The 26,536-nt window shown below is 36.2% G+C and overlaps 1 long non-coding RNA gene across 4 annotated transcripts in view; it reads right to left on the reverse strand.

The window, feature by feature from the left end:
• Positions 1-26,536, reverse strand: part of LOC110106731 — a 34,651-nt gene that overhangs the window by 2,089 nt on the left and 6,026 nt on the right. For 2 of the 4 annotated variants that reach the window (XR_003700448.1, XR_003700446.1), the window contains exons 3-6: positions 25,906-26,138; positions 25,022-25,235; positions 17,809-18,102; positions 9,398-9,466 (exon numbers count right to left, since the gene is read on the reverse strand). This is a non-coding gene — a long non-coding RNA (uncharacterized LOC110106731). The remainder of the gene's footprint in view (positions 1-9,397; positions 9,467-17,808; positions 18,103-25,021; positions 25,236-25,905; positions 26,139-26,536) is intronic. The other 2 variants (XR_003700449.1, XR_003700447.1) reach the window with 2 other exon arrangements.

Consider the following 26,536-nt stretch of genomic DNA (forward strand, 5'->3'; position numbering starts at 1 on the left):
CGAAATTCTTTCCAAGTTAGATCTTGGGGCGTTACAATACAAATGAGCCTCAATCCTCTGCTTTCTTTACTCCGAACACTTCTCCATCTTCACCCAATTGGTATTTGGATAGTGGTGCATCGTCCCATCTCACCTCTGATTCTACAATCTTCAATCTTCTCAAGATTATACCGATCCTAATCAGGTAATACTTGGCAACGGTCACCAACTTCCTATCCAACATACGGGCAAAGGCATTCTCCCTGCACCATCATCAGGTAGCCTATATCTTTCTAAACTTAATCATGCTCCAAATGTTTCATTCAACCTTATTTCTATTCATCAACTCACACTTGATAACAACTGTGATGTTTTATTTTCTTCTACTGGATATGTGATTAAGGACCGAACGACTCGACGTGTTCTTCTTCAGAGACCATGCATGAATGGTCTTTATCCGCTCCGCCCATCTTCAGACACTTCTTCAACCATGCCACCACTAGCTCTCATTTAAATTCAAGCTGTATCGGACTTATGGCATCGTCGACTTGGCCATCCGTTGTCCACTATCTTATCTTATTTAGCTAAAACTATTTCTGTTATAAAAACTTCTGTAACATCTAGCTTCTTTAATGCTTGTCGTCTTGCAAAGAGTCATAGCCTCCTTTTCCTATGTCATTGTCACTATGTAATACGAAATTTTCTTTAATACACTCTGACGTTTGGGGTCCGTCTCCCACTTGTTCAAACAATGGTTTTCGGTATTACATTTCTTTTATTGATGATTACAACAAATTTGTTTGGGTATATCCTCTTCTTCGAAAATCAAATGCTATTCACAAATTTATTACATTCAAAACCATGGTCAAAAGACAATTTAATACCCAAATTAAAATAATTTGTACAGATGGGGGTGGTGAGTTCCTTAATAACTCATTTAAGTTATTTCTTACTCACTGTGGTATACTTCATCAATTCACTTGTCTGTATACCCCTCCTCAGAATGGTGTAGCTGAACGTAAACATCGTCATATTCTTAAAATGCTACGCTCTCTTCTTATTGAAGCTCATCTTCCACAATATCTCTGGGTCGAAACCTTATTCACCTCTGTGTATCTTATTAATCGTATTCCATCTCCTAACACAAAATATTTCTCCATATGAACTTCTTCACGGTCTCAAACCAGCATACGATCATCTCAAAGTGTTCGGATGCTTATGTTATCCCTGGCTTTGTCCTTATTGTCCTAACAAACTTTCTCCCTTGTCTTCTCCCTGTGTTTTTATTGGTTATGCCTCAGCCCAAAAAGGCTATCGTTGCCTTGATCCTGCCACTAATAAGGTATATACCTCTCGGAATGTCATTTTCAATGAATCTATATATCCCTATTCTTCTACATCCAATATACAAACTCATTCCGTGGTGTCTCCAGATCTACCGCCACTACTGCTTGCTCTAGCATCAGTCCTACCATCATTTATTTGTAAGCCTAAAGCATCCTCATCTCCTACTTCTTCTACCCCATTACTCGTACCACTTCCAACAATTCCCTCATGTTCAGCAGAAGTTCCTCCCATTACTCAACAAACTATACCACATCTATCATCCTCTCATTCTATGATCACAAGGCTTAAAAGTGGTATCTCCAAACCAAAGCTATTTTCAATCTGGCTCACATTCTTCATCCAGCAGATCCTACCACATATCTACAGGCAATGAAACATGCTCACTGGTGCAAGGCAATGTCGCAAGTGTTCCAGGCGCTTCAATCCCAAGGCACTTAGGAGCTGGTTCCGTCCTCACCAGAGCAGAACATTCTTGGATGTCGTTGGATTTAGTGGACCAAGATAAACTCGGACGGCTCTGTTGCTCGGCATAAAGTACACTTGGTTGCTCAAGATTTCAATCAAGAATATGGGCTTAATTATCCTGAAACCTTTAGTCCGGTCGCCAAAATTGCCACTGTTCGCGTCTTCATTCTTATTGCTCTTAATCATCATTGGCCTATTATTCAATTGGACGTTTCTAATGCATTGTTGCATGGGCATTTACTGGAAATAGTATTCATGCAGCAACCTCCAGGTTTTTCTGATCAATTTCATCCGACTCATGTCTGTAAATTAAAAAAGGCGATACTGGTGCAAGGCAATGTCGCAAGAGTTCCAGGCGCTTCAATCCCAAGGCACTTAGGAGCTGGTTCCGTCCTCACCAGAGCAGAACATTCTTGGATGTCGTTGGATTTAGTGGACCAAGATAAACTCGGACGGCTCTGTTGCTCGGCATAAAGTACACTTGGTTGCTCAAGATTTCAATCAAGAATATGGGCTTAATTATCCTGAAACCTTTAGTCCGGTCGCCAAAATTGCCACTGTTCGCGTCTTCATTCTTATTGCTCTTAATCATCATTGGCCTATTATTCAATTGGATGTTTCCAATGCGTTGTTGCATGGGCATTTACTGGAAATAGTATTCATGCAGCAACCGCCAGGTTTTTTGATCAATTTCATCCGACTCATGTCTTTAAATTAAAAAAGGCGATGTATGGTTTGAAGCAGTCGTCGCGGCAGTGGTATGCCACACTGTCGACACATCTGCAGGACTTTGGTTTCAAGTTGAGTAATGCAGATCCGTCTCTTTTTACATATAACCTGGGTTTAGTAGTTATGTATATTCTCATTTACGTTGATGATATTTTGCTTACCGGAAATGATCAGTTAATTATTCAACGTCTTCTTCAGAGCTTACATTCCAAATTTTCTATGCGCAATCTTGGACAACTGTCACAATTTCTTGGAATTCAAGTTAACGCCACTTCCTTTGGTGTCCTGCTAACTCAAACGCAATATGCCCAACAAATCTTAGCCAAACCAGGCATGCGGAATTCCAAGCCGGTTGCCACGCCATCTCTTGTCAAGAAGTTTGTTGTTGCTCTTGACACCTCTGATTATTCCAATCCACAGCTGTATCGATAACTTGCCGGTTCTCTCCAATATTTGATGCTTACTCAACCATACATCACCTTCTCCGTTTGTCAAGTTTTTCAGCATATGCACAAGCCCCTCCAGTGTCACTTTGACAGTCTCAAACGTCTATTACGGTACATTCATGAAACCTTATATCATGGGTTTCCACTTCACCGAGATGAACTTACTCTTCAAAGCTATACTGATTCGGACTGGGCCGGTGACGTTCATGATCGCAAATCCACTTTGGGCTATTGTAATTTCGTGGGTAAATCATTGATTTCTTGGCAAATTAAGAAACAAGCAACAGTAGCTCGTTCGTCAACGGAGGCAGAATATAGAGCATTGGCAACAGCTGCTTCTAAGGTAATATGGTTACGTCGTCTACTTGATTATTTTAATCTGCCTACAAATCACTCTACTCCATTATATTGTGACAATACCTCCATCATAGCTCTTGCGAATAACTTAATGTTTCATGTTCGTACAAAACACATTAAGGTGGATTGTCATTTTATCCGAAATTGTATTCAGTCAAACCAAATTGTTGTGCATTACACTGCTACCCGGGATCAGCTCGCGGATATAATCAATAAATCTTTACCAATTTCCAGGTTTAACGATATTTCTGGCAAACTGATCTCCGCATAAACTTCATCAGTTTGAAGGGGAATGTCACAGCAAGCATCAAATAGCAGAATAACAAACCACATGGGTTGTTATCATCTCTAACAAACCGTGTACTATATTTGTTACTAAATCATTTATAAATACGTGGTATGCCTACGGTATTGAGCTATGAGAAATCTGCTTGAGCTTCCTCTGTCATTTGTCTATCTTCTCTGTTTATTCTTTTTCATTTAGTTTTTATGTATATCCAATACATAAATAGAAAATTCATAAACACAAGATTTTTTATATAGAAAACCTAAGAAAAAGAAAAAATAATGGGGTCATGCCCAGTTATAATGATTCAACTAGTATTTGAATATATTACAAATGATCGATCCGTTCTATTGAAAACGATCATATAACAACAATCAACCGTCAGGTTGAAATCTAGTAATGAGCGGAGGTCAGACGAAAATCCGACGACGTTATGTTGTCGGGCAAAAATCTGGCGTCAATTGGCGGTCGAGCGGAAGTCCGATGTCAGTAGGTGGTCGTGCTGATGTCCGACGTCAATCGGTGGTAACTGAGAAATCCGGCGTCAAACGGTGGCTAGCGAAAGTCCGGCGTCAGTCGGCGCCCATGCAGAAGTCCGCAGTTAGTCGGTGGCCTGACAGAAGTCCGGCGGTGGTCGAGGAGTCTAGTGACATTTTACATTTTTTTAAAAAATAAATTATCTAATTTAAATAAATTCACTGCATTAAAAAATATAATAAAATTTTAAAAATAATGCATATGTAAATTATTATTTTTAAGAAATTAATATAAAGAACCTACATTTAATAAGCAAATTTTATGTTCAACTTGCGAAATTGCCAGTGTTTTGCATTTAATTGGAGCTGCCAATGAACGGCATACGCACGTAACATGATTAGAGATAGTCTAAGTAGCGCTTGTTTATACATATAGACGCTATAGTTTGTAATAAGGTGATAAGCCAATGAATAAATATTTAGTTCTTTTTCTTTCCAATAGTTGTGCTCTTTCCTCTCCCTCTCCTCCCTTCCCTCTGTCTCTCATTCAAGAAGAATATCAAGAAGAGTTTCTTCCTCATCCAAGATCCAACACTTTGTCACATGCTCATGAACTCGATTGTTCCCTAATCAGCACAAAGCACTATTGTGACTAATTTCATTGGCTATGTTGAACCTATTATCTTACTATCACAATTGCCAGCATTCTAAGGTATTCTCCGCCATCACAAATTAAGTTTCTTTTCTTATATTCCAACACTTTTCTTTCAATGAAGACATGATCTCACAATTTCCTTTCAATGATTCCAAATCTTGTTACACAATTGGAACCACTATTAAGTTTAATGATATCAAATATCTATTGCGTGTGAGGGAAATTTTACTATATCAGTCCTGACTACAAACTTCACCATCTTAGCATGCCACTTCTAAATAATAGTGATTGTCAAGACTTTTAAATGGAAAGCATTTGAGCATGGTTCCTTACTTGGTTACCTAATTGTCTTGAATCTTCAATTACCTTAACTATAATATTTCAAGACTTAAATAAGATGGACTTTCTTGGTTCCATCTACTTACTAGAAGAAATATCTCACATATTTACACTAATTAGTGAGATCTCCCTCTAATAAAATATCATGCATATTTAAGAATGTTATAGCAATATGAGAAGCAAATGGAATAAATTACTTCAAAGTCGATCCTTCACAACTACACCAGCTCTTCAAAGAAGCAAAATGAAATGGTTCTTGTTGATATATTGATCCATGTTTTGAATAATTCTCTATAAACAGTGCAGTCTCAATAAATGTCAGACTACATGAATCATAATATTGTAACCACTTTATTCAAAGTTATTTATGTCACTGAGATCTCAACTCCCCTAACACCAACTCCTGGTCAATGAGCTTTGGTTTTTGTCTTTAGGATAGAGAGGAAAACTCATGGACATGGCAGTAAGACCAATGGTGGTTGTGTTACGGTCATCATACTTTTTCTCCTTGCTCGTATTGCATCCACGCTACTATCCTATGGAAAGTTGCTAGGAGAAATTCAGTTACTTCTTCAAAGCTCAAAATGCTTTCACATTTGATCCAAATATGCCAAATTAGTATGATGCCTCCTTCGAATCAGTTACTATTCTCAAGGATATTATAAATCACTAACCCATACATTTGTCTTTGCCCCTAATATTACCCCCTTCCTTTTGGATCCATTGTCCTTATCTTTGCTAGTATATCCCGGATTTTAAATTTTGGTTCATCTTTTCATATGGAACATAACCACCAACTATTTTCATCTCTTTATGTCAACTCTGCCGCATGTCCTTATCATTGATGGGTTCTCTTACCCTATTTTTGGAAGGGGCATTGTGCATATTCCAAAGCTTTCTTTTTTTTTGTATATTATTTATCTTCCATAATTTTATATTAACCTTTTTCCTACTTATTGTCTTAATAAAATTCAATTGTTTGGTAACATTTTATCCTTTTTCATTCAATCTTTCAAGATCACAGCTCCAAGAAGATGATTAATAATGGTGCTGACACTACCAACACTACCATCTATAATACTCTCAGACTCAGAATTTTAGGGTTACGCAAATGTTCAACATATGTCAAACTCAAACATGTGCCCAACACGCATGTAAGATGGCTAGCAAGTGTCAATATTAAAAAATTATAAAAACAAATATTAGATACATGTGTCCAAATAATAACAAATTTAAAAAAAAAAAACAAAATTTAATTACTTTTATTCCATTACTTAATTCATTTCTATAATCTCACACGACAAGGGTTTAGGATTGTGTGAACTACAAACCAAGTTGTCAATATGTTAACTCTTGCATCTACCCACTTGCTTGAACCCGAGTCCATCTACGGGCCCACATGAGACAATAGGATTTTAACTTACATGCCTTTTTTCGTTCATTTTCTTAGACCTTTAATTTAATGGGATAAAGGCTTGTTGTTTATGTTGTTCCTATACATTTAATTTTATATTTATAGTTTGCTTAAATTCTAGGATAAATTTGCAAGGCATGATTTGCTTAAATTCTTGGGTAGATTTGAGAGCAAGTTATGATTTGTTTAAGAGGTTATTTGGTTAGCTGAAAAAGGATGCAAAGTAAAAGAAATACAATGTAAAAGGAATAAATTGGTATTATTTCGATGTATGTAAAATAAATACATGTGTTTTTTTTTTTATTATTATTTATAGTAAAGTAAATGCATGTAAAGTTTAACGATGGTGGCGGCATTGGGTGGAACATCGAGTGGTGACAAAAAAGGTTTCTTGCGATGAAAACTGATTTTGCTAAAAAATGTTCAAAATTACATTACCTCAAAAATGAACTAAAACACTTTACACTGCATTCTTTTTACCAGGGTTTAAAATTGCGCAATAAGAGGCGCGCCTCAGCGCAATTTCGCCCTTTTAAGCCTCAAATCCTACGCTATGAGTTCAGTATTTGAGGCGTACGCCTCACGGTTGAGAGGCGTCCGCCTCTAAATTTTTTTTTTTTTAAAAAAAAAGCTAACCTAATATATATTTGTTCGGTTTCGGACACCCCAACCCCCGAGCAGTATTCCGTCATTTCCCGAAAATAGATTTTCTCCCTTCTTTTTCGAGCGACCTTTTTCCCTCTTCGTTCAGCGTCGGCTTCCTTCCACATTTAGTTGCTCTTTGCTTATTGCTTGGAATTATCTTCTACCGCGAGTTGGGTTGGAGTTATCTTATACTGCGACCTTTTTCTCTCTTCTTTCGACATCCGCTTCCTTCCACATTGAGACCGCTAGGTATATGCTCGACACCACTCGGTACAACAATGTTTGGTACCGCTACGTACATGCTCGGTACCGCTCGTTACCAAGCAGGTGCATGATCGGTATCGCTCGGTACATGCTCTGTACTGAGTCGGTACCGAGCAGGCATATGTTTGGTACCGCTCAGTACATGCTCGGTACCACTAGGTACATGCTCGGTACCGAGCAGGCATATGCTTAGTACCGAGCAGTACATGCTTGGTACCGCTAGGTATATGCTCGGTACCGCTCGGTATCTTTCCCTACAAATAACTTACGAACTTTAAAAACAAGCACGTCGAACCCCGCCAGGGGGCAGCACCCCCTTGGACCCCCGGTAGACCGGTATATTATTGTATTCATCATCTTTAGTAGTAGTTGTTAATGTTAGTCTGCTTCTTCATGAGTGCATGCTTATATAAGTTTTCTTAATATAGAATAAGTGAAGTATTATGTTTAGGGGTTTGATATATTGCACTAATATATTCTTTTCATAAATGATGGTCAGAAGCAAGGATAAAGTTGCGTCAGGTCATAAAAAAGATCGAGCAAGAAAACATAGCACTCAGGTGGATGTAGGGGGAAGTTATAAAACATATATGTATTTATGTGGGTCTCCGAAAAGATTCTGCTCGTAGGAAACATAATGCAAAGGGGTACGATCACACTATTCCGTAGGACAAAACGGCCGTAGGCCTTTACACTCTACACAAGAAGACCAATGGAAGAGCAGATGGAGTCATACATACAATTAGCCATGAAGGATAGCGACTTTTGCTCACACACCTCGATGGATAATAATATGTATAACCCAAAATATTACGAGATTTCCCCCATTCGATATATCAGCTCGAATGGGATTTATTTGATGTGGGGATCGGTTTCCCACGGGTACAAGCCCCCATGGTTAATTACATCCTAGACCTTGACCTAGAAAAACTCTCGATTAAGGACGGTGTATTATTCTCTTCTTAATTTGGTGCACAGAGAAAGTTCATAAGTTCTATTCCAATAGGAGAGACTCTTCTCTTTGTCCTTAGTGATGATTAAATATTTTCAAATGTATGAAGATGTAATTAAAAACTTGAGTTTAAAAGATCAAAGATCGGATTACTATCCTAGAAAAAATGACAAACTCATAATTCATCAAAGATGAAAAGAGATACACTGAGTGTACAACCTGGACTTATGCTTGCCTGGAGTGAGCTGCCAGCTGACATCCTAAACACAGTCAACCTCCCTATATGTATGCAAGATAGGAAGGCTTTATCCTAAGGAATTGAAGATTTATAGTTCAAAAGATTTAAATCAGGGACTCTGTAATATGCAAAAGAATATACCTAGCATCATATATGATGCATGGAACAGATACATAAGTAAAAGTGTCCTTATATCTACTGAGAGATAAGATGACATTTTCATTTGTGCAATGTTAATGTAATGTATGCATATAAGTAATGTGCACTGTAAAACAAAGTGTATAAAAATGCATGCATTACACCCAGAGTATTGAAAAAATAAATAAACACATCAAGAATACACTCCAAGCAAGATACCCGCATCACATCACAATAGAAAACCATCATAACGGTGCCCACTTCATGTGGGAAACAACGATGCCCATGGCACAAATAGGTGGCCTACACTACAAGCCTAAATGACCCTAATGATCTCTAGGGCTCATAAAAGGTGAGGGGTATCATACCCAAAATCGAAAGAAAATGGAACATCCTAGCGGTGCCCACTTCATGTGGAAAAAATAGCGATGCATATAGCACAAGTAGATGGGCCTACACTACAGGCCTAAGGTGAACATAAATGTCTCTAAGGCTCACAGAAGAGGGCAAGATAGGGCCAAAGCCTCGTTAGTACACTAACATATGGCCAGCTACCTAAATATGCTAGAATATTTATTAGACTAAAAGCTATTAATAAGATGTGTGTGATATGTAGCAGTTTCGATATATAATTAGGAGTTTTCTTTATAAGTTGCAGGGATTATACCTGGCTGTAACGTGTCCACTCAAAAGCTCTTAAGCAAATGATCCCATTTGATCCTCAACCATGCAAGACCTGATATACCTCGCAAGATAAGATAAAAGAGAAATGTTTGAGTGAGCGTAGATGCCATTCAGAAAAGAAATGCATGTAAACAAAAATATAACTAATAGGAAATTGAAGATTAATATTTATAAAACATGTGCATATTATTGCTAAAACACAAAACAATGTGGTAGTTTTCTAATTTGACAAAAGTAATTAACATTGAATAACAAAACAAACCACCGGCCTAACCTAGAGCTAGAAGTGGTGCCCTAAAAAATAAGTTTAAGTGTGTGTAACAGGCTGTGTGGTTTTGGATATGTCCTATGTAGGATAATTTAGTTGAAGTTGTTTGTAATTTAATTTGTTAAAGACCAAAAGGGAAATGTTTTAGTTTTAAGTTTAAATATTAATGTCTTAAAATTTATTTTAAGAATTTTATTTTAGTGCTTAGTTGATTACCACATTTGTTTCTCACCGAGATCGTAAGGTTTATTTCACCCTCCTTGGGACTAATTTAATAGCCTCGTAGGTTTGGATTACCTAGTGATAATTAATTTTGTTAAGTTAATTTAGTTAGTTGTAAATTAAAAAGAAATGTGAATTAAATGATTTATTATCAATTAAGGAATTAAATTAGATAAATTTGCTATCAACCGGTTCGTGTCGTTGTGCCACCAAGCTCAAGAAACCAGGCCTCCTTAAAACACTTATCCCCGCAGCCTGGAATAATCCATCCTAAAAACCCAACTGATATAATTATATTAAGAGTTCTATTTAGTTTAAATCATTAAAAGTCAATTAATTTTAAACTTTTAACACTCCATTGAATTCATTTGTGACGATATGTCACCAAGCTTGAGGAACCAAACCTCCTTAGGACACTTAGCCCTACAGCCCAGAGTAGTCCATCCAACAAACTTTATCTTTGGAGTGGTTTTTATGTATTAAGGGGTTTGTTGGTTGGTTTTAAAATATTTAATTTAATATTTGATTAAGGTGAGTTAGTAGATTTTGAGTTTTAGAATATTTTTATCTTAATAAATTTTATTTTAGATTTGTTCTCCTAATTTAGTCTATATTTATTAAGTTTTAGATTTGTTAGAGGTTGATTAGGAGATTGGTTAAATTTGGTTTAATTTTTACATTTTAGTGATTATGAATATTAATTATGGTTTGATTTAAAATTAGGTATTTTAATGCATTTTTAAGAGTTAAATTAAGGTTGATTTTGTTGATTGATTATTAATGGTTTAGAGAACAATAAACATAGAAAAATGTATTACTAAGTTTATGTTTTGATGTCTCTATCCTATAGGGAGCATGCATCTTAGGTTTATGTTATCTAAGACTCGATCCTTAGTTTTTGTCCTTAGGTGTCACTAATGTTATGGGAGGTAAAAGAAAGTATTTTTCTAACCATTTTAGACATTCGCACATGTATCAAAAGGTTTACGGATCTATGAATGAAATAAGATAATAAACAGAAAAATAGTAGAAAAACGAGAAGTAAAGAGAAAGACAATAAAATGTCATAAGGAATGAATGAAAATAAAAAAAATAATAATAGATTATTAGATATGTCTCTTCAAAGCCAAGCATGTCTCTAAAACGCCCTTCACCCCAATTCCATTAATGTGAATAGGAAAGAAGGTATTTTTTTATGCCCTTTGATATCCCCACGTTCCAAACAAAGCACTCGATAAAACCCGACTCAATTAACCAAACTATTTCCTAAATAAAGCTCAAAGTAACGAAGGAGGAATCAAGCTCCCAAAATGAAAATTGAAATAAGCCTATCTTTCCAACCGCCATATTTATTCAAATTCAATTCTAGAAGCAAGTATAAAGAGAAGAAAGACAACTTACGTAAGCAAGATCACTTCGTTCCAAAAAGATATCAAAGAGCCTTTCAATCCAAAGCTAATCATAAAGTTCTAAATCCCAAAATTTGATTTATGAAACTTTTCAAATGAAACGGCATATAAAACCTTTCTCAAAAAGAAGGTAATCTACAAAAACTCTTTTTAACAAAAACGACCTAGTGCTTTCTATGTTTGGCGTGGGGTGAATTCCTGAAAGTTTCTCAACGAGAAGGCATTGTGAAGCCTTCCATCATAAAACATTCACAAGGCAAATCACATAATTTCTCAACATAAGACAATTCGCAAAATTTTTCAGGAGGCTTTCAACAAAAGAGAAACCCACGAGATTCTTCAAAGCCAAGTAGTTCAAAAGGCTCCCCAATACATAAAATGACTCGCCCAACTTTCAACCATAGCACTTTCCTAAATATTAGAAATTATACTCAAATGGCAACATGTATCATTTTCCAACTTAACCAAATCACTTTTTTTATTAAACCTAAAACATGCTCAAAAGTTGAAATACAAAAATGTCACTTAGATTTTCCAACACAATTGCCAATATTGCTCTTTCATGAGATTTGAGCAAGTAGGGAAGAAATGAGATTCAAGAAAATATAGAAAGACCTCAAAATCCATCAATACCTTATAACAAAACATGCCTCCCATAAAAATAAAATAAAAAAACCAACATAACTTTGAGTCTACCTAACAAATACAAATTTCCCAACAAATTTTTCATCTTCATGCTATATGCCATCAAAAGTTTTAGAAGAAGTTTCAACATAAACTTTTGAACACACTTGCGCCGAATATATGATATTGCAAATCAAGAACTCATCGCATAGGAAAACCAATAAAACGTGGAAATGATATTTTGGAAGGTTGTAAGTAAAGCTATGAATATATGCCAAGTTACCTCTCTCGATCCCTCCATAAACATCACAATGAGATCCTAGACTTGTGAAAATGAGGATTGAAAACACTTCTCCAAAACTCATAAAATTTTATGACGTAGAGCAACATCATGAATCCCTCTAAAATGAAGCCAACTTTAAAATTCTCCAATACAAAATATTTTCCACCATAAAGCCACTTTCAAAGCTTTCCTTTACACGAAATGAATTTTAGAATTCTTCCAACGAATTTCACTTCTCATGCTATGTACCACCAAAGGTCTTTTTTTTAAATAAGGAGCTCATGAACTTCCCAGCCTAAAGCTCACAACCCCTTCCAAAGCTCAAGGAGAATCATTCCAACAAGTTGAATCAAATTAAGTTTGCAAATGAACCATAAAACACATGAAAATTTCCAATCTCATTGGGACATATCAAACGATCAAATAAGCTTATGAAGCGAAATATAAGTATGCATGCTAATCATCACCAAATACCCAAGGCTTTCATCCATATATTAAATATACATGTGTTTGACCTCATCTTCTAACACTAGTAGCCAAGGCTTCATCAAAATCTATGAGGGAAAGTAAAGGAGCGACCACATTTATTCGTAGATTAACAAAAAGAATGTCATGCTATGACCACAAAGAACAAAGTTCCACCAAAACTCTTGTGAACTCATTTGATATAGTATAAATAAAACTTTATTTGCTTAACTAAACATGAGCCTATATGTATATATTATGATAAGCCATGCATTAAACTGGAATACTTCCATGAGATTCATGGAAAGGTCGAACCACAGCTAATTTTCTTAACTAAAATGATATACAAGAGTTTCAATCCAAAAGTCTCTTCCAAATGATTCAATACCAATTCAGAGCTATAAGATATATGCCAACAACATCACCATTCTCTTTTATAAGCTTCAAGTTCAATTGAGCATAAGAGGACAATGGGATATAAATTTCTAAGATAAAGTATCCAAGAGAAAACTTATATCACATCTTAACAAGCATTAGTACAAACACCTCGCATGCATACTTTGACAAAGGATCAACATGACTTCTTGTGCCTTTACATGATTTACACCTAAGACTCAAAACCACATGACATAAAGCAAATGTAAATTTCATATACTAATCGTCCATTCCAAAATGAGATAAATCAACATATTGGAGAGAAATATAGATCAACACATTGTAACGAAATCAACTTCACTCATAACATGATTGTCACAAGCTATTATTGAATCAAACATACAAATGAATGCCTCCATTGGAACAAGCTTGCCAGTGATATCATGATGTATACATTAAACATGAAGTTTGCATAAATATAACTTGTCATCCACCAAATCATTCACAAGATTTTAAGGTTAAGATGATAAGAAGCAAATGCAACTAAGGTAAAAGAAAAAGGTCAAGGAGAAAAGGAGAGGAAGAAGAAGAAGAAGGAGATGGAGACCTAGAAGGAGAAGAGGTAAATCGGTTAGGGCAAGAGGAGGTCGCGACTCGGGCTTGGATTCGACTCGAGACGTCGAGCAGAGGTCAGGTGTAGTCATGTGGGAGAGGGAAGCGTCGGCTCGGAGTGGGAGTTTTGTTTGGGGCTCGGCTTGCTCCTGGGAAAGGTTGGTCCCGCTAGGTTTCCCGAACTCAGAGAGGGAGCTAGAGGCCTCAGCTTTGGCTAGGGTAGAGAAGACGTCGGGTTTAGCTTGGTCCGAATGGAGGGGAGGCGGCTTCGATTTCGCTGGTCACACGAGAGAGATGAGGGGGCGGACCTCTTGGGTTTGGGACGCGGGAACGATAGATAGGAAGCAGGGTTTCGGCCCTTGTCCGAATAAGATGAGATCGAGAGCCAGGGCCGGGGTATCCAAATGGGAAGAAAAAAGGAAGGGATTTCAATGCCGAATCCTTTTGCCTGGGAGCCTTCTCCTGGAGGAAATACATGCCATAACTCAATCAAGAAGCCCGCCCTTTTCCATCCATCAATGCAGCGGCTTTTTCATGCGAATAGGAGCTGCAAGCTGCCAACGTTCAAAGAGGACATCGGGTAGCCCACAGATTCAATTTTGGCCATCCGATCAAAATTTCGGATTTGAAAGATGGTTTGAAATATTCATAAAGTAAATAGTTATGGGATCAAACTTGGATCAGGCTGATTAGGTTGAAATCAGGTTCAGATTAGGCTAGATCAAGTAAAACCCGAGTACAAATTTGACTCAATCTCAGTTAGTTTGGGTTCGAGCAGATTCAATATATTTAATCATATAAAGCTGAACCCAAAATTGGCATCAACCAAAAATAAAATCAGGCTTGACGTGACCGACATGAATTGATCATAATTGATTAAGTGCAGTCGAGTCAGATTCAACTCGATTCAGGCCAATTTGAACTAATATAATTTAATTAATGCAAATTTAATTAAATTAAGTTCAGATTAGCACTAATTCAGCTTGGATCTAACTCATCATGACTTAATTAAACTGATCACGCATGGTCGAGGACAAAGTATACGAAAATCGAGGTCAACAATCTAAAATGCAATTACTATGATAAAGTTGTGAAGAGTGGTGTGACTAGGATGAAAGATTACCTTTCAGGGTCTCACAAGAATGTTGTTCAATGCTCCAAAGTTCCTGATACTATAAGGGAGGAGATAAAGTCATATATGAATAAGTCTACCACGTGAAAACATCTTGCACAGAAGAAATTTTAGGATAGAGTTGATGTTGGCTTTTACTACAGGAGTGAGCGCAGCGTTAGAGATTCGTTTTCATTGATGAAGCCCATGCTCATTTCATCTAGGGGTGCTAGAGGGCCTATGGATCATTATATGGTGGACACATCAGAGGATATGCCTCCTAGTGCACAGAAGATGGTCCTAGAAAAGGCAAGGGAGGCACGAAGAAGAGTGTGTAAGGATATAGGCAGATTCTTCTACGAAAATGCAATTCCATTTAATGTTGCAACATTACCTGCCTATTACAACATGATTCGTTCAGTTGGAGCATTTGGGAGAGGGTTCAAACCTCCAACCATGTATAATTTGAGAACATGGATTCTAAATGAGTTGGAAAGCAATGATAAAAGCATCGAAGAAATTAAGAAGACTTGGGCCCAAACAGGAGTAACAATTATGTCAGATGGGTGGTCTGATATTAAACATAAAAGTCTAATCAACATTCTCATTAATAATCCTTATGGTACTGTGTTTTTAAGATCAGTTGAAGCATCTGACCAGGTCAAAGATGCTGAGTTCATATTTGGATTATTAGATAGCATTGTTGAGGAGGTTGGAGAACATTTGGTTGTACAAGTTGTGACTGATAATGAAAGTGCTTAATAGGCTGCATGTAATAACCTTATGGAGAAGAGGAAACATCTGTATTGGACTCCATATGTTGCACATTGTATAAATTTGATTCTTGAGAAGCTTGATGAGCTACCTCAACATAAGAATGTCCTTACTAATGCAAAAATAATAACCAAGTTTATTTACAACCACTCTAGGTTTCTAGCTTAGATGAGAAGATTTTCAAAGAAAGAAATTCTAAGGCCAACAGCAGCAAGATTTGTCATCGCTTACTTGACCTTAGAGAGCATGCTGGATGCTAGACTACCTTTAGAGTCTATGTTCACATCTACACAGTAGTTGAGTTGTGCTTGGGCGAAGAAGGATGAGGGAAAATAGATTAAAAAGATTGTTTTAAATGATAGATTTTTCCAAAGTATCTTATATGTCATTACAACCATTAGATCTTCGGTACAAATTTTAACGATGGTGGATGCTGAAAAGAAGCTTGCAATGGGTTTCATCAACCATGCAATGGATGAAGCCAAAGAAATGATTGCCTCCAACTTATGAGGCGAAGAGGGTAGCTTTAGAAAAATTTGGAATATTATTGATGATAGATGGGAGCTACAACTTCACCGACACTTGCATGCAACTAGTTATTACCTAAACCCTTAGTATCAATATGCAGAGAATAAGTCTACAAACCCTGAAATAAAGTTGGGATTGTATCATTGTATGGATCAGCTAATAAGTGATGCAACTGAAAGATCAAATGCTGACATGCAATTGATACCTTTTAGGAACAAAGAAGGTTTTTTTGGATTACAACAAGCAAATGATACAATTGTCAAACGATCTCCAGGTAATTTTATTTAATGTTTTAAATATTTATTTAAAAATTATTTTTTCACACTAATTAAACTCTCTTATATAAATATTAGTTGAGTGGTGGATTCAATTTGGCGATGTGATTCCAAAATTGCAGCATTTTGCTGTGAAAGTATTGGGCTTGACATACTATTCATCTGGTTGTGAAAGAAATTGAAGTATCTACAATCAAGTATATACAAAAAGAAGAAATCGCTTGTCCACATTAAGGATGAATTCACTGGTGTACATTATGTATAATAGTAGGCTCAAAGATATGAATTTGAAGAAAAAAGGATTAATATATGATTAGACATTAGACTCTATAGGAGAGGAGGAAGGGGAGAGAGCAGTTCATAATACTGATGATTCAAATGAAGACCCTCTTAGTGATGACAGTGCTGATGACTTATGAGTTCTTATGTGATATTTCATTATTATTTATTTTTGGAATTATATGTTTATGAAAAGAATACAGTGATTTGGGAAAGATGGCGTTTGAGTTGAACTATATTTCATTTTGTCTTATTATTGGGATATTTTGATTTCACTTCATATCTTATGCATTTTTATGTTTTATATATTATTTACTCATTAGTATATACAAAATTTATCATTTTATGTTTACGCAATTCTTTTTGATTTTGAGGCTTACGCCTTAAAACGCCTTGAGGCTTACACCTCGCCTCACGAACGAAAAAAGTCTCAATACCCTATTACACAATTTTAAACATTGATTTTTTACTTTGTTCTACATTCCTTTTGCATCCAATCAAATATCGACATTTTCAAAATTCATGTAAATGATTTATTTTAAACCAGTTTTACTTCAAACCAAATAGCCCCTAAATTATAAGGTAGATTTGAGAGCAATGTATGATTTGCTTTAGCTTTTTTTGGTCACCTTCAAAGTTGTAATCTATGCATAAGCATTCAAGGAACTCAATTGTAGGATTATTATAAGCATCTCAGGCTTTATAACTTTGATCGACTCCTTCAACATATTCCTCATTTTATTAACAAATATGGCTTTCTTTATATCTAAATTAACATTTACAAAACTTTGAAAATATATTATAAATTCATAATATATTTGCACTCCACGAACATTTACTTAATTGGCATAATGGAATCAAAATTTTGTGATAAATACACCTCATGGAAAAACAACACAAAAAACCTTGATAACCAAGAGCTTTCAAGAAACTTTAACATAAATCTTCTCCTAACATAAAATCAAAAGTTAATTTGCAATCATAACTTAGTTTTGAAAAAAGGTTTCTTTGAATTGTGAAAAATTGAGTTCAAGTTATTAAACTGTTTATTTTATTTATTTTTTATATACTATTTTTAATTTTTAAGATACAAAATTATAATGTCATGTTCAATACATGTTGGTTTCCTATATTTCCAATGATAAATATATTCAGTGACAGCATCGTACCTCGTCCATACGTTGTGTCCATGCATCCGGAGGCCCTTATATTCAATCAACAAGCTACAAATAAATCCTTTCCTTGACAATATCCAAATCACTTGACTTGGATTATCCAGAAACTTTACTTTAATGATTGTTCCATGGCAGTGGATGCTTCATCTAGGACTGCAACTAGACATGACTACGTCAAATAACTTGTTCATTTGGTTAAGCAGAACCACTACCAGGAGGAGCAATGGGAAAGACGACAACTATTTCCAAAACCCCTCAAAAGCCTGTATGCCTCTGGCCTGAGAATTTCTGGATGGGATCCCTTAAATGGTTAATATGAGAAAATCCCAAAACAGAACAATCAATCATAGATACAACGTTATAGTTAATTCATCCAAATCTATACTAATCGATACTAATCTTGATTAATTAAACACTGAAAGAGAGCAATACTCATTCAGGTCTTCCACATAAACCCATTATTGCCTAAGGGATTCTTTGGATTTTGGGGTTATTTGGTTGCCTGCATTTAAAATATAATTTTAAGAAAGCAATTTAACATATACAATTGCTACGATAATGCACATATTATTTGTTTCAGTTGTTTGGTTGCATCAAATATAACGTAAAACGCAATCCTACTTTCGTTTTCATCCTCTTAGTATATTTCACCAAACTCCCATTTCCCACCCCCCTTCCGTTCAAATAAGCATATAGTTTTCCAATCACACTCTTCTATATCACTTTAAGCCCTGGAATGCTTCCATTTCCATTCCATCTGTAGCCATTCACCTACTTTTTTTCTTACCATAGCAACTAAGTAACCTCTGCTCTTGAGCGGATTATATCAAAACTTAAGACTAAGGCTTTGTTTGGGACAGCTTTTTATTGTTTTTAAAACAACTTTTTAGTACAAAAATTTCTTGAATTAGAATACTTTATACTTAAAAGCCGTTTTAGAAAGTAGTATGAAAGCTGTCCCAAACGAAGCCTAAATCCTCTGCTAATCAGAGTATTGGAGATAAAGGCTAATTAAAAAAAATGAACGTGCAGCAAAAGCGAATAAGCAGAAGCAGGCAGTGGTGTAGAAGCGGAAACATGAGGCGGAGCTAGAGCAAATGGTGGAGCAAGAGACCGGGCAGCCCACAGTAATAAATATCAAGGTGAAGAGCCCGGGCGGCCCACAATCATGGATACCAAGGTGAAGCTCAACGAAGATGAAGTTGGAACTTGAGCGAAGTTATAGTTTGATTGAAAATAAAATTAGGCCAATTTGGCTGCTTTTGAAATGTAAAGAAAATGAGAATTTTGAGATGTTCTAAATATCTAATAATTTAAACTTACACTCATTTTACCTTTTAGTTTACACCCATAATACTTCTAACAACACAGCCAATTTGCTTCTCTTTTTTTTTCGCGTTACTAAAACGCACATTTCTCGCTGTTATCACTATGCAAACAACTAGGACCAATTGGCCAAACATAGAATTAAGTGGTTCAAAAATATTTTGGATAACACAGATTGATCGCAAAGAGCAACTCTTTGCAAGAATGAGTGAATAAATTATTCATAAGCTTGGCCAAAAAATTAGATATATTTCTTAATAATAATGATGATATTTTTTTAAATTTATTAAATATAAAACCTTTTACAGTTTCTAAAAATTTTCTAAACATTCACCTTTCGAAGTTCTTAATCCAATTGTTTGCCCCAAATTTGTTATGTTCACTACATTTTATATTGGCTTTATAAAAAATACACCATAATTTACATGCATTAATATGGCACCTACAATGAATATTTATTTTAGTCAAGCATCAAACTTCACTAGCATTGCTGGTGACTCATCTGTTTTGAACAAGTCTCATATTAACAAACAAAAGGTCAATCAGTACCCATCGCATGGCCTTTGATAAACATAGATAATCGAAGAGTAAAACCCAAACCAGAGTCGTGTATAAAGGATAAACTAAAACCAGACCCACAATCATGCAACATTCATGAGAATATGATTTACACTAAATTTACTTGGTTTCAAAGAAACACAATAAAGTTCATGTATACGTGTAATGTATGGATAGATATATCTATTGCGGGTGTGATTGGAGAAATGAAGCGAAAAATTGGTAGCGCATAACAAGGATGGGAACATGGTTGGAAGAAAAAATAGCAGATACATTTAAAAGCAATCATTTGCATGTTGTTATACAGATATGTCCTATAACTCAAGAGATATCTCCTTTTCATACAACTTGCCATGGAATATTTCCTTAAACTCCTTTTGTTCTTATTCACATTAGACTATCTACCTAAATTATTGGAGTTTCTTCTACCCTCCCTTTTAGATGTAAAAACCATTTAAATCTATTCAATATCTTAATTTCAATAGGCCTTACTCCAACTGATTACGATAAAAAAAATGCATAACATTTTACACACGGTATAAGATAATCAAGATTTTCAACGTACTATAATGATGTTAGATCGGAACTGGCCCAAGGAGGGCCGGTTGAACCAGGCCTAGGGCTGGTTTACTCTAAATGGCCAAGCCAGCCACCGGCCCTGTTGAAGAGGAAGGGAAGAATTTAGGCATGATTGGATTAAAGAGGGGGTGACTGATCTTGTGGGCCCCTTGAAGAGGAAGGGTTGTTTTAGGCATGATTTGATTTAGGGAGAGGTTGTTTAGTAATTAGGATCTTTTTTTTAGGAGATTGTTTAGGGTTAGAGTTATCAAGATATTTGCTGAATTTTAGAGAGTTCTTAGGGTTTGTTTGGGCTCTAGCCGCCGGCTAGACATTAGGAGAGACAAATCCTCCTCTCCAATTGAGGATCCATCGTATCTTGTTCGTTTTCTTTAATCTTTTATCAATAAAAAGGTTTATTTGTGATTATTTCTCCCGAATTCTTCTCTAATTTGTTTTTGCAATGACTGAAATTCAAATTTCGCTAGGGAAATTCTTGTGCCTACAAGCATTTCCTATCACATTGGTATCAGCACGGTGTCTAGGGCAGTTTGGGGCTGTTTGGGCTTATTCCCGCAACAATTTTTCTCCTTCGAACTGTTGTTTTTATTGCTTTTTGGGTGAAAATTCGGATTTTTTAGTCTAACAAAGATCTGAGGACCTATGGTGGGAAGAAAGGTAGAAGTATTAGAAGGGGAGATTAGACAAATGAAATTTGAAATTTCATATCTCTAAACTCAAGTTTCAGATTTAATAAGTGAAATCTCAGTCGCTCATGACAAGATCGACTTGAAATTTTCCATCCTAAAGGAGATGTTAAAGAAATTGCTCGAGGGTCAAACCAAAACATCGCCATTGGAGTGGAGGGAAGCCGGCAACAGTTATGGAAGTGGGAAAAATCCTAAGCCAATCAAACGAAAAGAATATCAGGAGGTGAAGATTTTATAGGAAGCAGAAAAAATGCCCCTAGGGCCTATTCCTAGGGAGGAGTCGGGTAGAGGGTATGTGGAGAGGTGTGAGGGGGTTGGGCATGAGGGGAGGGGTGTTGAATTTGAAAGGCGAGGCCTTGATTATGATCGAAGAGTTGTCGAATTTGAAAGAGACAGGCTGAATTTGAAAGGCGATGACTTTATTATGATCGAAGAGGTGTCAAATTTGAAAGGAGAGGGGCTGAATATGATCGAAGGGGTGTTGAATTTGAAGGGAGAATGTGGGCTTGTGATAAAAGGTTTGGGCGCGACAAGAAAAAGGATGATTGGCACCATTGGGGGAACCACTCCCTTGGGGAATGAGAAATTATGTAGGGAAGCAGGGGTGATAGAGGAGATCTGAGGGTGAGTAAATTGAATATGTCTATTTTTGAGGAAGATGATGAACATGGGTGGATCTACAAGGTGGAGATATACTTTACTGTCAATAAGTTGATGGAGGATGAGAGACTTACAACAACCGGGGCACAGATGCACAATGTCCCGGGGCACAGATGTAAGGACCAAATTCTTCAGGTTCTCACCATTTGTGATAATGAGGAAGTTGAAGGAGGCGTCTTTCTACCTTGCGGACAAGGTGGGTCTTTTGGATGGGGGTATTGTTAAACAGGAAATTGCCCAAGGAGGGCAGGCTAAATCATCCCTAGGGCTAGTTTACTCTAGACGGCCAAGCTAGCCGCTGTTAAGAGAGTTGCTACTTAGCTTTTTGCATGTTTTATATTCTCTCAACTTGTTATTTTGATGATTCCAAATATTATTGTATTGATTATTAATTTCTCTTAACACATTTTGGAAGAAGTATTTTTGGCTCTTGTGTGTACTAACATTTCAGGGAAATCATATTCCAGATTGTTGAAGACTTCAAATAAAGATTTGATTATAATATTCTGTAATTTGGAGTCTGTATTTTGTTCATTTTTTGAGTCAGAGAGAGTGTGATTGTATTTGAGTAACTTAGCACACACACTGAGGGAGATCTTTAAAAGTCAAAATTTCTTATACTGATCGTACGGGACGAACCATGTTCGTACGGGACGAACCATATTCCTACGGGACGATCAGATCAGTTATACCCCTCGATGAGAATTAGAACAAACAGCAAGTGAGAAAATTTTCTAAGTCCTGATCGTCCAAACGAATTGTCCCATTCGTCCCTGGAAAAAGTCCTCTGGATTCTCACTTTGAACTGTTTGTCCAGACGAATTGTCTTATTCGTCCCTAGACGATGTCCTCTGGATTCTCACTTCATACTGTTTGCCCATATGAAATGTCCTATTCATCCCTGGATGATGTCCTCTTGATCCATGACTTAATTAATCGTCCAGACGAATTGTTCCAATCGTCTCAGAACGATGTTCTCTGGAGTCATGTTTCGTACTGTTCGTTCAGACGAACTTGTACATTCGTCCCCGGACAATGTCCTCTGTTCCTTAAACATATGGACCATTCTGTAGTTTCTTTTCAACAAAGCTTGGAAATAACCGTTTGGGACGATGATCGGGTACGAAGTCATTTCGTACCCATGCACAAGGAGTTCGTACGCAACAGTTTTTAAACTATTCGTACGTACGAATTTTGATCGTAGGGACGATCGAGTACGAACAGTTTTGAAAATTTGCAATTTTTGGATGGTTTTTCGTGTCATTCATATAAAAGGTCCACTTAAAACTGTTTTATTATCTTTTTATCTATTGGTCTTTGTGCAAACTGAAGGGAGATTGAAGGAGAGTGTTTGAAGGAGAATTCTTACTACTGGAGCGTGAAGGGTTCACTAGGTACTCAAAGGTAAGAATCTCCATTTTGTAATTTGTGATTACTTCACTCTTTTCTCTTGTCCTTCTAGATTTCTTGTGAGAAGATCTATCAAGAAGATCCAGTCCTCTGCCGACACTAGTAGAGTGTGAACAGCGGAAAGTCTCTCTGCCTACACTTGGAGAGTATGAACAGCGGGAAGGTTCTCTGCCTACACTTGGAGAGTGTGAACAGCGAAATGTTCTCTGCCTACACTTGGAGAGTGTGAACAGCGGAAAGTTTCTCTGCCTACACTTGGAGAGTGTAAACAGCGGGAAGGTTCTCTGCCTACACTTGGAGAGTGTAAACAACAGAAAGGTACTCTGCCTACACTTGGAGAAGTGTGAAAGGATGAAAGGCTCTCTGCCTACACTTAGAGAGTGTGAACAGCGGAAAAGTACTCTGCCTACACTTGGAGAAGTGTGAAAGGACTAAAGGTTCTCTGCCTACACTTGGAGAGTGTGAACAGTGGAATGTACTCTGCCTACACTTGGAGGGTGTAAAAGGATGACGGTTCTCTGTCGCACCGGGTAGTGGTGGAAGAGAGTTTTTGTGAAGTCTTCTCTGCCTTGCTGTGGGGGCAAAAGGATAGACACTAATTGGTAATAGTGCAATACCTGAAGTGGGAGACTTCAGGGAGTGGATGTAGGTCGTGTTTGACCGAACCACTATAAATCTTGTGTCTTTTATTTTCCGCTGCTTTTTACTTCACTGTTTCCGTTTAAGTTGTGGTTGAAAAATTGTTTCTATAAAAATTCACAAAAATTTTATCAGTTTAAAAAGAGGTAATTTTTAAAATAACCAATTCACCCCCCTCTTGGTTAGCCACTGGGATATTAACTTAGGCCTAACAATCTAATTCATAATTAACAAGTTTCAACAGCCGCCGGCCCCATTGTGGTACCTATTACTTGAAGAGGAAGGTGGGAATTTAGGCATGATTGGATTAAAGAGGGGATGATTGTTCTTGTGGTGCCCATTGCTTGAAGAGGAAGTGTTGTTTTATACTTGATTTAATTTAGGGAGAGGCTGTTTCGTAAATGGATCATATTTGAATTTTATTTAGATCATATTTGTATGCTTTAAATATATATGATTGTTTAAGGTTAGAATTATATGAATATTTGTTGAATTTTAGAAAGTTCCTAGGGTTTGTTTGAGCACTAGTCGCCGGCTAGAGATTAAAAGAGACGGATCATCCTCTCCAACTGAGGATCTTTTGTATCTTGTTTGTTTTCTTTCATCTTTTATAAATAAAAAGGTTTGTTTATAATTATTTCTCTCAAATTCTTCTCTAATATGTTTTTGCAATGGCTAAAATTCAAATTCAGCAAAGGGAATTCTTATTCCTACAATAGTTTCCTATCAAACGACATTTTAAAAAATGAGTTAATTGGTTAAAACTTTAATTTGAAATAGATTTTTTGGCAATTCCCAAACACAAAGGACTCGTTATCCCAGAAGCCATCAAGTAAATGGTCCATCTTTCCAACTATCAAGATATCCACATTATTCAAAGCTAGTACTAGTACTAAGCAATATTTTGTGCATCCTTTATGGCTACTCAAAAGGTTGGTCATTTGCCACAGTTAAATTGTTCTGCTATTGGATGATTTTTAATGGTCATAAAAAAGCAAGAATGAATCCAATTTATACAGAATGTACCAACAACCACTTTCATCATATTTGTCTAAATATTATCATTATGGTTGAAGATTTATAAAATTGCAAAACTTCTAGAAATAGGAAGGGACCTCAAGAAATAAGAAGTGGGTCTGGCTTTGGATAGTTAAAAACCTAAATTATTAACAAGAATATGTTGTGCATGGCAAAAGGAAAGCACTTCATGCCATTGCCCAACTTGGCAAGAGAACTAGATAGTGAAGAAGCAAAATTGAGGGGCAGTGATTTTTTTTTTTTTTTTTATAAAATGCATAAGTCCCTCATTGGGAAAAAAATTATAGGTTAAGTGGAAAATAAGATACCTTCTCTTTTCTTCATCTTCTTTTCTTAGTTTCTCAAAGGAACTATTGTGATCCACTGACCGCACAACTGGACTCTGAGACTTGCTAGGAGACCGCTGGTGGTCCTACTTTTTTGTCTTCTGCGTCTCCTAGAAGATGTTGAATGGCTTTTTCTCCGCCTAGGAGTTGGAGAACTGCTTTGTGCCAGCTGGGGGACGGAGATGGAGTTCTTGGCCTATTTAAAACAAATTAAACAAGCGAATAATAAAAGAACTCATGTAAAATATAGATAAATGACTCATGTAAAATATAGATAAATGATATAACTTAGTAGCCTTTACCAATAACATATTGATATAATTTGTATAGTTGCATCAAAACTGTTAAGAGTAACTTTGCATGCATAACCATTAAATAAAGAAACCCCCGGAAGTCCAACTAAGAAAATTAAATGATAAAGAAACCCCCGAAAGTCCAACTAAGAAAATTAAATGAAATCTTTAAGAGAATTAAAAGAACTTTGCAAAACTTGATGAATGCATCATTAACCTTGCACTTATATGAATGGTGATTCAATGGAAAGTTATAGCATAAACTCAAAATATACAAGTCCTGCATACATTGAAATAGCAAATTAAAAGGAAAGTGGATCATTAGTATTGAGAACTTGGTGAATTCATCAATAGTAAGCTTTCTATCGAATCTCAGTGCATAATTACCATAATAAAGAAAATACAAGTGAAGCCTATCATTGGTGAACGTTGCATTAATTAGGTACAAAAGATAATTATGTAGACACAAGAACACTAATAAAACCAAAACATGGTAAGTTCATAAGAAGAGGAAATAACAAATGTACAATTCTACATAGGATGAGATAGGCATGGGCAAAAGGCCAGGCTTACTAGAAGTAGCATTGATGCTTATCCTTTGGCAGAAGTTCTTGTTCATCGACGGAACTTTATAAACTTTCAGGTAACGGGAAAATCTCACCAGCAGTAGTATCAGCAACAAACAAGTCATGTTCAGAATCAGTAATCCACCAGCATTTCTATTCTCGATCAAATTTAAAGAATGTAAGGCAAATTAGCGAATTAACATTTCTTTGTAGTCTTTAAAAATTGTCTCCTTATCAAACCTGGTGATATAAAAGAAAGAAAAACAACAAAATATAAAATTCCACTGTCACCACTATTCTGAAATCACATCAAGGTCATAGACAAACTGCTATCATAATAGATTACTTAACGACATTTCTTTATCCTTTAACAGCCAAATTAACATAAACATTGTAATGGAAGTAAATGCTTCCATAAGCAGAAGTTGCACAGCACAAAGTTAAAAAAAAAAAAAAAAGGTCAGGATAATATAGTAATGAGATTTACGAGGGAAAATTTGAATCAAGGGGCTGTTTAGGGATTTTGAATTAACCCTTTTTGCTTTAATTAGGAGTTAGGGTTTCATCTTGAATTTGAATGAGATTTGAGATCTAGGTTTGCTTGTGTTGGGCTCTTGGCATTGCCGGAAATTAGGAGA

Source organism: Dendrobium catenatum, unplaced genomic scaffold, assembly GCF_001605985.2.
Source record: "Dendrobium catenatum unplaced genomic scaffold, ASM160598v2 fragScaff_scaffold_390, whole genome shotgun sequence".
NCBI lineage: Eukaryota > Viridiplantae > Streptophyta > Magnoliopsida > Asparagales > Orchidaceae > Dendrobium > Dendrobium catenatum.